Source organism: Callorhinus ursinus, unplaced genomic scaffold (genome assembly GCF_003265705.2).
Source record: "Callorhinus ursinus isolate GAN/ISIS: 27379988/994484 unplaced genomic scaffold, GSC_fseal_2.0 scaffold94, whole genome shotgun sequence".
Classification (NCBI taxonomy): Eukaryota; Metazoa; Chordata; class Mammalia; order Carnivora; family Otariidae; genus Callorhinus; species Callorhinus ursinus.
Window position 1 is genome coordinate 1715266 of NW_027397156.1, and position 12713 is coordinate 1727978.

Here is a 12713-nt window from a genome sequence, read left to right on the forward strand (position 1 = left end):
GAGGCTGAGAGAAAATCAACGAGGACAGCCTCTTGATTGTTGTCTTCAAAAGAAAGAACGAGATACAAGAATAGTTGAGACAATTAGGTCTGAATCCAGCTAGGCTCCCATACTTTATTTTTGAGAATGCCCTTCCTCTATCACATGGGGGACAGAGCCAGCGCCAAGACCAATGACCGCATGGGCGCAGGGAGGCCAGGAAGGAGCTAAGGCAGCAGTCCATAAGAGAGATGGACATAACTGGGTTTAGAGTAGCGGCAGTGGGAGATGTGGGGCTATGCTGTCCTAGGGTAATTAGGATTTTTTTTTTTTTTCAAAAGATCAAGTGGCTCACATCAACAGCTGTGCTGTCCTTCTGCAACCTCCCCAACAGACTTCTGTACCTTTCCTAGGAACAGAACCGCATTTCTGTACTAGGGCAGAGGTTCCATGATATGAGGAGGAGAGGCCCTTTCCTCAATCCCAGGAGCCAGGTAACCCATTCCCTTTTGCCAGAAATTGGTTTAGGATGGACATGAGATCCATTTCTGATCGATGACATGTATAGGGAAGTTTTCCTTCCCAGGACAAAAAGCATCATTAGGAGAAAGTTTTTGGCTTTCCTTGTCCCTTCTTTCTTGTTTGGGGGATGTTTGTGTGAGAACATGATGCCTGAGCTGTGGTAGCCATCTTGCTATCATGAGGAAAAGGCCATGGAGATAAAAAGCCAATCCTCTGAGGATGGAGGTCCTGGAAGAAAAGAAAAGAACATGTTCATGAGACATTCTTTTTGTGTAAATCAGAGTAAGTTCTGTTTTCATTTTCTTTTCTAGTTTTAACTTTGTTTCCTTTCTTTGGGCAGGTAATTTATTAATAAGGCTCAAAATTCGGAAAATATCAAAGAGTAAACTGTGAAATGTCTCTTCCACTCCTGACCCTCAACCACCAAGGTGCCCTCCCTGGAAGCAACCAATGTTACTGTTTCTGATGCTTTTCCAGAGGTAATTTACAAATATATACACTTATACTCCCTTCCTCCCTTTTTTCCACAAATGGTAGCACATTCTCTGTACATCCTTCCCCTTGTCTTTTTCATTTATCAAAATAGCTTGCTGATAATTCCGTATCAGTATCAAAAAGCTCCCTCCTTAATTTTTATATCTGCTTATGCATAGTATCCCATTATATGGCTGCCCCATTTAACTAGATTGCTTTGAGGCTTTTTAATTCATTTCTACTCTTTACTATTAAAAAACAATTCCAGGGAAGCCTGAGTGGCTCAGTTGGTTGAGTGTCCGACTCTTGGTTTCAGCTCAGGTCATGATTTCAGGGTCATGAGGTAGAGCCCCTAGTCGGGCTCTGTGCTCAGCGGGGAGTCTGCTTGAGGGTCTCTCTCCCTCTCCCTCTGCCCCTCCCCTGCTTGCATGGGTGCATGCTCTCTCTCTCTCAAATAAATAAATAAATATTTTTTTAAAAGTTCCACAATAATAACGTGTATTGTTTTGCACGTGTGGGAGTATTGCTATCAAAAAATTGCTAGAAATAAAATTGGGGGTCAAAAGATAGGTATATTTTATTTTGATAAATATTACCAGATCACCCTCCATAAAGACTGAACATGAGCTATTTTTAAGAATGTCCATTTCCATACGCAAACACCAACTTTGGTGTGCTATCAAACATTTTGATCTTTGCCAATCTGAAAGGTGAAAAATGTTATCTCGGTGTAATTTTTATTTGCATTTCTTATTGTGACTGAACTTTTTCATTTTATTGTGAGTAAACACTGTCATTATGTTAAAGAGTCATTTGTAATTTACTTTCCACTGTCTGTTCATCTTTCTTACTATTTTTCTATGGGACAATTTCCAAATGTTATCTTGCTATCCCTGAAGTCACCTATTAAACAATGTTTTTTTTTCTTCACTAATTGGAAACACTGCCATTATCGTAAACCAAACTTGTGTAAGAACTTGCATTTACTTCTGGATTTTCAGGTCTCCTCCTTTGATCTATCTTTTTAATCTGCTATCACCCACAGTCTTTCAATTAATTTAGTCTATATTTTAATATTTTTTTATTTTAAAGATTTTATTTATTTATTTCACAGAGAGAGACAGCAAGAGAGGGAACACAAGCAGGGGGAGTGGGAGAGGGAGAAGCAGGCTTCCCGCGGAGCAGGGAGCCCGATGAGGGGCTTGATCCCAGGACCCTGGGATCATGACCTGAGCCGAAGACAGACGCTTAACAGACTGAGCCACCCAGGCACCCCTATATTTTAATATCTATTAGAGCTCCTTTTGATCTCCTTCTCCAGAATGTTCCTGTTTTCTTACTTCTTTTTATTTTTTAAGATCTTTACCCATTCATTTGACAGAGAGAGAGAGTGTGTGAGCACAAGCAGGGGGAGCAGCAGGCAGAGGGAAGGGAGAAGCAGGCTCCCTGCTGAGCAGGGAGCCCGACATGGGACTCCATCCCAGGACCCCAAGATCATGACCTTAGCCAAAGGCAGATGTCCAACTGACCAAACCACCCAGGGAGGCCCTGTTTTCTTAATTTCTTTTTCAAAATGAATTTTAAGATCAGCTTCTTTAGTACCCCTTCCCCCAAAAAAACTCCAATTGGTGTTTGTATTGAGATTGCACCGGATTTATAGATTACTCAGAGAGAACTAATATCTTTCTCATGCTGGTCTTCCTTTCAAGAACATGGTGACTTTTTATTTATTTATTTGACAGAGAGAAAGAGAGAGCACAAGCAGGGGGAGCGGCAGGCAGAGGGAGAGAGAGAGAAGCGGGCTCTGCGCGAGGCAAGCAGCCTGATACAGGGCTCAATGCAGAACTCGATCCCAGGACCCCAGGATCATGACCTGAGCCAAGGGCAGACACTTAACCGACTGAGCCATCCAGGCAGCCCAGAACATGGTGACTTTCTATGTGTTGATTCCTTTTGTGTGCCTCCGTAGTGTTTCAATGTTTAATTTTTTAAAATATAGGTCTTGAGTATTTCTTGCTAAGTTCATTCCTAGGTGCTTTATCTTCATAAATGCTACAGAAATGGGATCTTTTCTGACTCAATTTTTTTAACCCAGCTACCTACAGAATTCTCTTATCAACTATAATAGCTTTTCAGTTGGTTCACTTGGGTTATCACCTTTAAGTCCTGTGAAATTAATCTCTACTGTCTAATTTTTATACTTCTAATACATATTAATCTCATCAAAATACATTGCCTAGTACCTTCAGAACGATGTTAAATGGTCATGGCATTAATGAACATTACTGTCTTGATCCTGATTTTAAGGGGAATACTTTTAGTATTTCCCCATTCAGCAGGAGTTGTAATAGGCTTATTTTATTTTGCTAAGAAAATATCCATCACTTACTATTTCACTGAGGTTTTATTTTTTTATTTTTTTTTAAGATTTTATTTATTTATTTGTCAGAGAGAGAGAGCACAAGCAGAGGGAGAAGCAGGCAATGGGAGAAGCAAGCTCCTCGCTGGGCAGGGAGCCTGATGCGGGACTTGATCTCAGGACCCTGAGATCATGACCTGAGTCACAGCCAGCCACTTAACCGACTGAAACACCCAGGCATCCCTCCACTGAGGTTTTAAACTAACAATGGATATTGAATCTTTACAAGAAGCAAACACATGTCATTTAAGCCTCTTCAGAGTTGATCACACTACTTTTCTCCTTAAATCTATCAGCCTGATGAATTACACAAGTCAGTTTCCTAATACTAAACTATCTTTACTCTTCTGGAAAAACCCACACTTGGTCTTATTCTATTTTTCTTTTACTGTACCTCTGGGATTCTGTTTGCTAATATTTTATTTCAGATTCTCATTAATGACCTGGGCCTATAATATTGGTCTGTTTTATGTTCCTCAAAGCTTTATAATTATATTTATATTTCTGACAGAACTGTTCCTCTTAAAGGAATTATACCTTAGAGTTAATTTAGTTTAGTATCTAGGACTGCCAACCTTACACCTCCCCCAACCCAGTGTCAACACATCCCCCATCCATGCTTCTGCTCAGCACAGAGTTATATAGTTCCATTTTAGGAGACCATCTTCTAGGCATCTGTTCATTTTTATGTGCTTATCATGAAAAGATTTACTTGTTCCACGTCATATACCTCTGAGATCCTCAAATTATGGACTGACCGTCAAAACACCCATTTGATAAAGCTGCTTGTCCAGTTAAATAGGGCAATTCATGCGGAAGCCATTCCAGAGCAACAAGCCCTCAAAAGGCAATTATTTTTATACTCAAGGCCCAAAGACTCCCTTTGGGGTTAGTCCATTTGTAAAAAGCATTGTCCAACAGAACTTCCCGTAATGATAAAAATTATTATCTGTGTTGTCCAATATGGGAGCTGCCAGCCACATGTGGCTAAGGAACTGAATTTTATTTTAAAGATTTATTTATTTATTTATTTATTTATTTATTTGAGATTGAGAGAGAGTGGGGTGGAGGGGCAGATCAAGAGGGAGAAAGAGTCTCAAGCTGACTCTGCACTCAGCTCAGAGCCCGACGTGGGGTTCCATCCCGGGACCCTGAGATCATGACCTGAGCAGAAACCAAGAGTTGGCCGCTCAACCAACTGAGCTACCCAGGCACCCCTGGAGAAACTGAATTTTAAATTGAATTTAATCTTATATTTAAATAGCAACATACGGCTAGTGGCTACTGTACTGGACAGCACAGCTCTAAGAGGTCTATGGAGAAACTGGATTCAGTGAGCCTGTGGTTACCAACAGCTGGGAAGGTACAAAGAGCTCAGGCACTGAGGTATTCATGCATTCATCAAATCTCAAATATTTAACTACTGAGCACCTACTATGTGCTGCTAAACATTGTTCTAGGTATCAAAGATACAGAGCTAAACAGACGATAAGGGCACACTCTTGCTCTCATGAGACGAAGCAGATGATCAAAATAAATTGGGAACAATCGGCATTATCCTGAAAACTGAGACATGGCAAGTGCGAGTGACTATATAGCTACTTTAGATTGAATGGTCGTGGAGATCTTTTTGAGGAGGGGACATCTGAACTGAACAACCAGAAGGAACCAAAAGGAAGACCAAAAGGAAGAATATTCCAGACGGAGGGAACAGCTAGTATGAAAGTGCCTAGGACCTTAGGACATTAGAGGAGTCTAGGCTAGAGTTGGGTGGGTGAAGGTGCTCCAGATGGAGTCAGATAGTCATATCACATAAGGCTTCATACACCAAGATAAGGAGCTTCATTATATTCTAAATTCAGAGAAGCCATTGGAAAGTTTCGAGCAAGGGAGAAGTGAAATCTCTTTTCATGATCATTGATCAAAAGGATCAATCTGGCTGCTATTGGGAGAATAGACAACAGGGCATTATTATCTGTAATAATCCAGTGGATAATGAGTAAAGAATGGAAGCAGAAAAACCAGGTAGAAGGCTCCTGCAATAGACAGGAGAGGGTGGAGAGAGTACACAGTTTGAAGATACCCCTTGGAGACAGAGTCAACAGGGTTTGTTGATGGCCTTGAGTCTCAGCTCCTACTCTGTGGCCTTGGACTACGCATTTGTTAAATGAGTAATCCAAGGCTCACTTTCAAAATTAGCATCCAGTAAATATTAAATGAGTATTTACTATGTACCAGACATCTGAAGATAAAACAAACAAACAAGACGGACCTACTACCTAACCTTCTGAAGCTTGAAAAATAATTACAGTGAAGTAAGTACTATAAAGTAGAAGCACACCATATAATCAGAGACCTAATCTAAGCTTGAGGATCAGGATATGCTTCCCTGAGGAAATTCAGGATGTGACCTGCAGAATAATTAAGGTTAGCTAAGTGAAGTGGGGAGGAGAGAATTCTCCCAGTGGAAGGTAGGAACGGTGCATGCCTAGGCCCTGTGATAGGAAACACAGTTTGGCTGGAGCTTGGGAACAGAGAACAGCTGGAGAAGTAGGTAGGAAGCAGATCACTCTGATTTATAAGCTATAATAATGATTTTGGACTTTAAAAAGCAATAGGAAACCACTTAAGTTTCTTTTGTTCCCCACTATAGTTTTTATTTTTCTTTATTTCACATTTTCTTACATCATAAGATACATATGGTAAACTATGTAAAGTGTACTGATCTTAAGTGTACAGCCTGAAGAAGTGTTACATATGGGTAGACTCATGTTGCCATCCCAGAAGATACAGAACATTCTCAGCACCCCAGAAGACTTCACACCCCTCCCCCCTCAGTAATCCTTACTGTTTGGGTCTCAGTTAACAATCCAATCTGGGAGATAGGTAATATATCTTGTGATACAGGATATCTCTAGAGTTATTCACTATTTAACTTACGACTTATCCCCGTCAATTAGTCTATAGAGATATTCACTATTTAACTTGTGACTTATCCCCATCAATTAGTCTATTAAGCTGCCTATTTAGTCATTTTATGTCTGACTTCTTTTAATCAATGTCATGTTTTTGAGATGTATCCTTGTTTTTGCTAGTCGGTAGTTTGGTTTCTTTTTAAAATTTTGCCATGTATGGGGTGACTGTGGCTTAGTTGGTTTAGCGACCGACTCTTGATTTCGGCTCCTGTCATGATCTCAGGGTCGTGAAATCAAGCCTGGCGTCAGGTTCCGAGCTGTGGAGCCTGCTTGGGATTCTCTCTCTCTGCCCCTCCCTCCTCCTGCTCACGTTCTCTCATTCTCTCTCTAAAAAATAAAAAAATTAGTTTGCCATGTAGTATTCCACTATATGAATACACCTAAATTTGTCCATTCTCTTGGTTCTTTCTAATTTAAGGGTTGTTTCAAGTTTTCAGCAATTCTGAATAAAGTTACTACAAATGTTCTTATACATGTCTTTTTACAGACATATGCACTCATTTCTCTTGAGTATATACCTAGAAGTAGAATTGCTAAATCATAAGACAGAAATATGTATAGTTTTAGTTAATACTGCTAAAACATTTCTAAAATGATGGAAGTAACCCTAACAATCCCACCTGCAATGCTTGAGACTTCCATTGTTTCACGTATTTACCTTAACTTGGGATTGTCAGTCACCTTAATATTAGCCACTTTAAAGGATTGTGGGGTTTCTTTTCTCGGTAAAGTATTTACTTTAGGACAATTTTAGAATTACAGAAAAGTTGCAAAGATAGCACAAAAGTTTTGATATCCTTCACTCAGCCTCCCTTATTTTAATATCTTACATACTCATGATTCATTAGTTAAAAGTAAGAAATGAACGTTGTTGAAATACTAATTAAGCTATAGACTTTATTCAGATTGCACCAGTTTTTCCCTAATGTCCTTTTACTGGTCCAGGATCCAAACCAAGATACTAAAGGGTCATGAATGACCCTTTAGTCTTCTCTGATCTGTGACAATTTCTTTCCTTATTTTTTTTCTTTCCTTATTTTTTCCTTGGTAGTTTTGAAGGGTGCTAATCAGTTACTTTATAGAATGTCCTTCAGTTTGGGTTTATCTGATATTTTCTCAGGATTAGAAACTACCAAACTGTCTTCCAAAGTGACTATAGAATACCTTTTTGTACTTCCCCTGCAATGAGAGTTCCTTCTGCTCCATCACATTTGGTGGTGGTGGTGTTGATGTTAAGCAATTCTGGGAGGTGAACAGTGGTACCTCATTGTGATTTTAATTTGCATTTCTCTAATGACAAATGTTGACCATCTTTTCACATGTTTACTTGCCATCCATATATCTTATTTGCCAAAGTGTCTTTTTAAATCTTTTGCCCATTTTTAAATTGGGTCATTTGTTTTCTCATTCAGTTTTAAAGATTCTTTATGTATTCTGGATACAAGTCCATTATCAGATATGCAATCTGCAAATATTTTCTCCTAGACTGTGGTTTGTCTATTTATTCTTTTAACATATCTGTCACAGAGCAAAGTTTTTAAATTTTGATATGGTCCACTTCATCAATTTTTTTCTTTTATGGATTGCATTTCCTTTTAAGTAATCTCTACACCCAACGTGGGACTCAAAGCCACAACCCGCAGATCAAAAGTGGCATACTTCACTGACTGAGCCATCCAGGCACCCCATGGATTACATTTTTGATGTAGTATCTGAAATCTGATCACGAAAGCCAAGGTTGACACAGATTTTCTCCTGTGTTTTTTGTTGTTGGGTTTTTTTTTTAAGATTATATTTATTTATTTATTTATTTATTTATTTATTTGAGAGAGAGAGAGAGAGAGTGAATGCACATGAGCAGGAGGGAGGGGCAGAGGGAGAGCAGACTCCCTGCCGAGCAGGGAGTAAAATGCGGGGCTCAATCCCAGGACTCTGGGATCAAGACCCAAGCCAAAGGCAGGCACCCAACTGACTGAGCCACCCAGATGCCCCTCTCCTGTGTTTTCTTCTAGATATTTTGTCACTTCACTATTTCAATTTAAGCTTATGAGCCATTACTTTTTGTGTAAGTATGAGGTATGTGTTCGAGTTTGTTTTTTTGTGGTTGAAAAGACTGTTCTTTCTGCATTGAATTTTCTTTGCATCTTTGTCAAAACTCAGTTGATAATATTTGTGTGGGTTTATTTCTGGGCTCTCCATTGGCACCGTGGGCCTATGTGTCTACCCTTTTTCTAATACCACACCATCTTGATGACTGTAGTTTCCTAGTAAGTCTTGAAATTCAATAGTGTAGTTTCTCCAACTAGTGTTCTTTTTTTAGTTCCTTTCAGTTCCTTTTCTTCTCCATATAAATTTTAGAATCCACTTGCCATTTCTATCAAAAAAATTAAAAAGGCCTACTGTGATTTTGATTGAGGATACACTGACTCTATAAATCAAACTGGGGAGAACTGACATCCATACAATATTGAATTTTCCAACCCATGAACACAGTACATCTCTCCACTTATTTACATCTTTGTTGATTTCTTTTATTAGTGTTTCATAGTTTTCAGTATACAGATCCTGCCCATACTTTGTTATATGTAGACTTAAATACTTAAGTGGGGGGTGAGGGGTGAGGGACTATTATAAATCATATTTTTTTAATTTCAAATTCCAATTGTCAATTGCTCTTATATGGAAATATGTTTGACTTTTGTATATTGGCCTTGTATCCTACAAACTTGCTAAACTTACTTATTAGTTCTAGGAATATTTTTGTAGATCCTTAGGAATCTTTACACAGATAATTATGTCATTGTCAAACAAAGACAGTTTTATGTCTTCCTTCCCAATCTGGAAAACTTTTATTTTCTTGCCTTGTTACATTGGCCAGGACTTCCAGTATACTGAATAGGTGTTCTGGTCACAGATTCCTTACAGCAAAATGATCATACCTGTCAGAGCATTCACATTTGGTGTAGCATTTATAGAACAGACACAGCAATGGTACCAACGTGATAAGCCTAACATTTAGACAAGCCAGTACAGAATAGGGATCGAAGAAAGGAAACAACTAACATGTTCTAGAGAACCATTACATACGTTTTATATTTTTGTACTAATTTGACTACTCATTTTCCCCCTTAATCAACTGCTATTTGTACCTTACAGTAAGTTTGTGCATTACTATTTAGCATAGAAATCAGCTAATGGTTAGCTAGATCCAGGTCTTCCTCAGGCCAATCGTTTTCCATAGGTATTATATCCTGAGGAGGATTTAATTCAATCCCCCAATATATTTGACCATCGATATCAGTATTACCATAAGACTTATTTACATAAGGAAGGTGAATTTCACCAACATCAGTATATCACAATATGATCATGGTACAATTCGCTTTCATTACAGAACAAACCAGTAAGAATGACAGAGGTATTTGCTTTGCCTTCCCAACAGAAGCTACCTTTGCCCAAATACCAGATATTATTAAGAACGGGCCTTGTTACAATTGGCTATTGGGTTATTTCTGGGTTCCAAGTTAACTGGGGACAAAGCCAATGATCCCATCTCATCTCCCAGGCTTACTGAGACTGGTTTCCATTCCACAAGTGGTATTTAAAATAGTTTCTATCTCTACTACCTATACTACAAGATACAATTTATTTCTACCTATCTTGGGGTGGATAAGTGCTTCCAGGGAACTTCCATGAGTTTGCCATAAGATTCCATAATCTTCCATAAGATTCCCATTGGTGTGCCCCTTGAGCCTCAAAGCTAGGACTGAAAGCTATTACCCCATGGCCACTTTAACTTCCTTTAACCTGTGTTAAAATAGTCAAGAGACTCTATTGGCCCAGGGTGCAAGTCCTTTCCCTGTGCCGGGTGCTAGCGTTATCCGGCATTATTTGTTAAGTCAGCCTGACTCACTCTGGTAAAGCCTTGTTATCCTTCCAGGCTGACTCCCATCATTTGCCTTCCTCCTGAAGACAACTCCCTCTAATCTGCCTAGTCTAGTTAATGAGTCTTTTTCTCTGAATATCACTCTTTATTAAAAATAAATTCCATTTGTCCCAAGATATCTAGACTGGCTAAGTGCTCTCGTAAGTCTCTTTTCTGTCTTGTGGGCCAGTATTGTTTAATCCACCATTCATGCTGTTGCCGTTGTATACTCATGGCCCAAGTGCAGTTAGGAAACAAGTTTTAGACCCAAAAATGTTGGGTCTCCTATACTGGAGTTAGATGAGAGGTAGTCACACCTAGATGTAATTTAGTCTGACTATGCCACAAGGCCTCCCACAGCCTTCCTTGTCTCAGGTTGTGGCCATTCTCTGAGGGAACTCGAACTCACCACATTATGCCCACTACTTTAATCCTTTCAGGGCCCATTGTATTTCCCTGTTTTGCTTAATAGCTTTCTATCCACAAAAACAAGGGTGATACGTATTTGTGTATGTGGCCATTATATATTGTCAATTATAACCAGGGACCTTTCTAAGAATTTGATCATCAAGATTTAGTTACACAACCATCTGTCAGTTGGGAGCTGTACACCACACGGTTTGAAGTCCCAACAGTTCTCAGAAATTTTTTCCCAAGTGATATCCTTTGTAATAGATATAGCCTGAAAAATAGGACTTAAGAGATATGGAACATCACTAGAGGCCCATTTAGTCATTAACAGTTGGTCTAGCTCACCATCATGTCGTATGAGCAGAATGTCTCCAGAGCAATGCCCACTCACGTTTCCAGTCTGCCATTTGCCCTTGTTGGTGTCAACCTAAATAAAGGAGGTAAAATAAGGCAAGTTCAAATCACTGGAAATTGTTTATTTGGGAATAGCAGATGAGTTGCAATTCGGGAAACGCATGCTGTAGCAAGTGACAGGCAAGTCCATTGACCACTTGGGGTTGGCTGTATTTATGGGCAAGGAGTGCAAAGAGGGGGAAACCCAGCTGGAGTCCAAGCACAAAGTTCATTGGCTTGAGGATGGGGAGAGGTTCTTTGTTCATTTGGATGTTCATTGATCAGGAGATACTTCTCGGTCTTCTGTAAATCAGGCATTTAATGAAAATCAGACTCTTGGTTCTGTTCTGAGAGCACATGTGTGAGGATCTTCATGTCATATCCTCTGGTTCCATTTTAGATTGAAATCCTTTCAGATCATAAAAGCAGGGGTTCTCTCAACAAACACATAGCGTTACCCTTTCCAGGCATCTAATATAACTGTGCTGAAAGATAACAGTATTCTCTTGCTCTGAGCCTCTCTCAAGGTATTACAATGTTAGATTCCTCTTATTGCATAACCCACTTATTCATTCCTTTATCCTCAACCATTATTTCTCTTTCTCTCCATTTATGTTTACCCAAACATTTCTACCTTTGGAAAGCAAACGAGGTTCCAGCCACTGAGCTGGTCCAGGTTGCCGACGGCAATACTAGTTTAGCAAGTTCCTCTCTGTCAGTCCATTCCCATTCCTACAGAGAAGGGTGACACAGGGGCAGAAATAGTGGCTGTCTTGACCACAAGGCAGCAAGCAGTATCCACCATTAACCCCAGCTTTGCCAGATGCGGTCCAGGCACAGTCCACCCTATCAGGCCCTTAAGATTTCTGGCATAAAGTTGTGAAGGTGTCATTAATCCCTGCTCCTGGTGCCCCCAGCTGCATCACTGGTCCTGGGACCACTGCATCAGGTAGGAAGAAAGAAAACATGGTGACATGGGGAACCATGTAGTCACACCGGCATCCTCCCCCACCCCCTTCTCCAGGTCCCCAAGAGTGTTGGAGGACCCATCCAAGGGGTTCCCCTTAGCTCCCCCTAACACTGAGTGTGAGCATATACTCAGAAAGGCATGTAAACCAGCCCCTCAGGACTTTATCTCCCCTGCTTTTAGGCAGCAAATGTTGCAACTACCTATTCCAATTCTCTATTGGACAGTTACTCTGAGGATGATATATGACATGATTCCTTTATTCAGTGTGATATCTCTTTGCCTCCTGTTGGACACTATGGGCCATAAAGTGCATCCCTTGGTCTGAAGAAATGTTCCTCAGTGGTGCAAATTGGTACAGTGTCTTCTGTACCAAACCTTTAATAGTAGTTTTAGCATTTGGATCTACTATCAAGTATGCAAAGCCCAGCCCAGTATAAGTAAGTGTCCATTCCAGTTAGGACCTATTTATAGTCCCCTGGGGCTACCAGCATTGGTCCAATGTAGTCCACACACCATCTATGTGCACAGCCTTCCCCCGAGCATCTTTCCTAGAGTCATCTGCAGTCTCTCTCTTATGGTATTGTGTGTCTCAGAGAGCACAAGAGGAAGATGTCTAGATTCAGCCCACCTATGTGCTGCTGCAGC

The 12713-nt window shown here is 40.0% G+C and overlaps 1 protein-coding gene across 1 annotated transcript in view; it reads right to left on the reverse strand.

Annotated features, from left to right (window-relative positions):
• Positions 1-88: 88 nt before the first annotated feature.
• Positions 89-12713, reverse strand: part of VAMP1 (vesicle associated membrane protein 1) — a 78939-nt gene continuing 66314 nt past the window's right edge. The window contains exons 5-6 of the transcript XR_012376964.1: positions 11051-11132; positions 89-729 (exon numbers count right to left, since the gene is read on the reverse strand). The gene's annotated coding sequence lies outside the window, so the exon portion shown is untranslated. The remainder of the gene's footprint in view (positions 730-11050; positions 11133-12713) is intronic.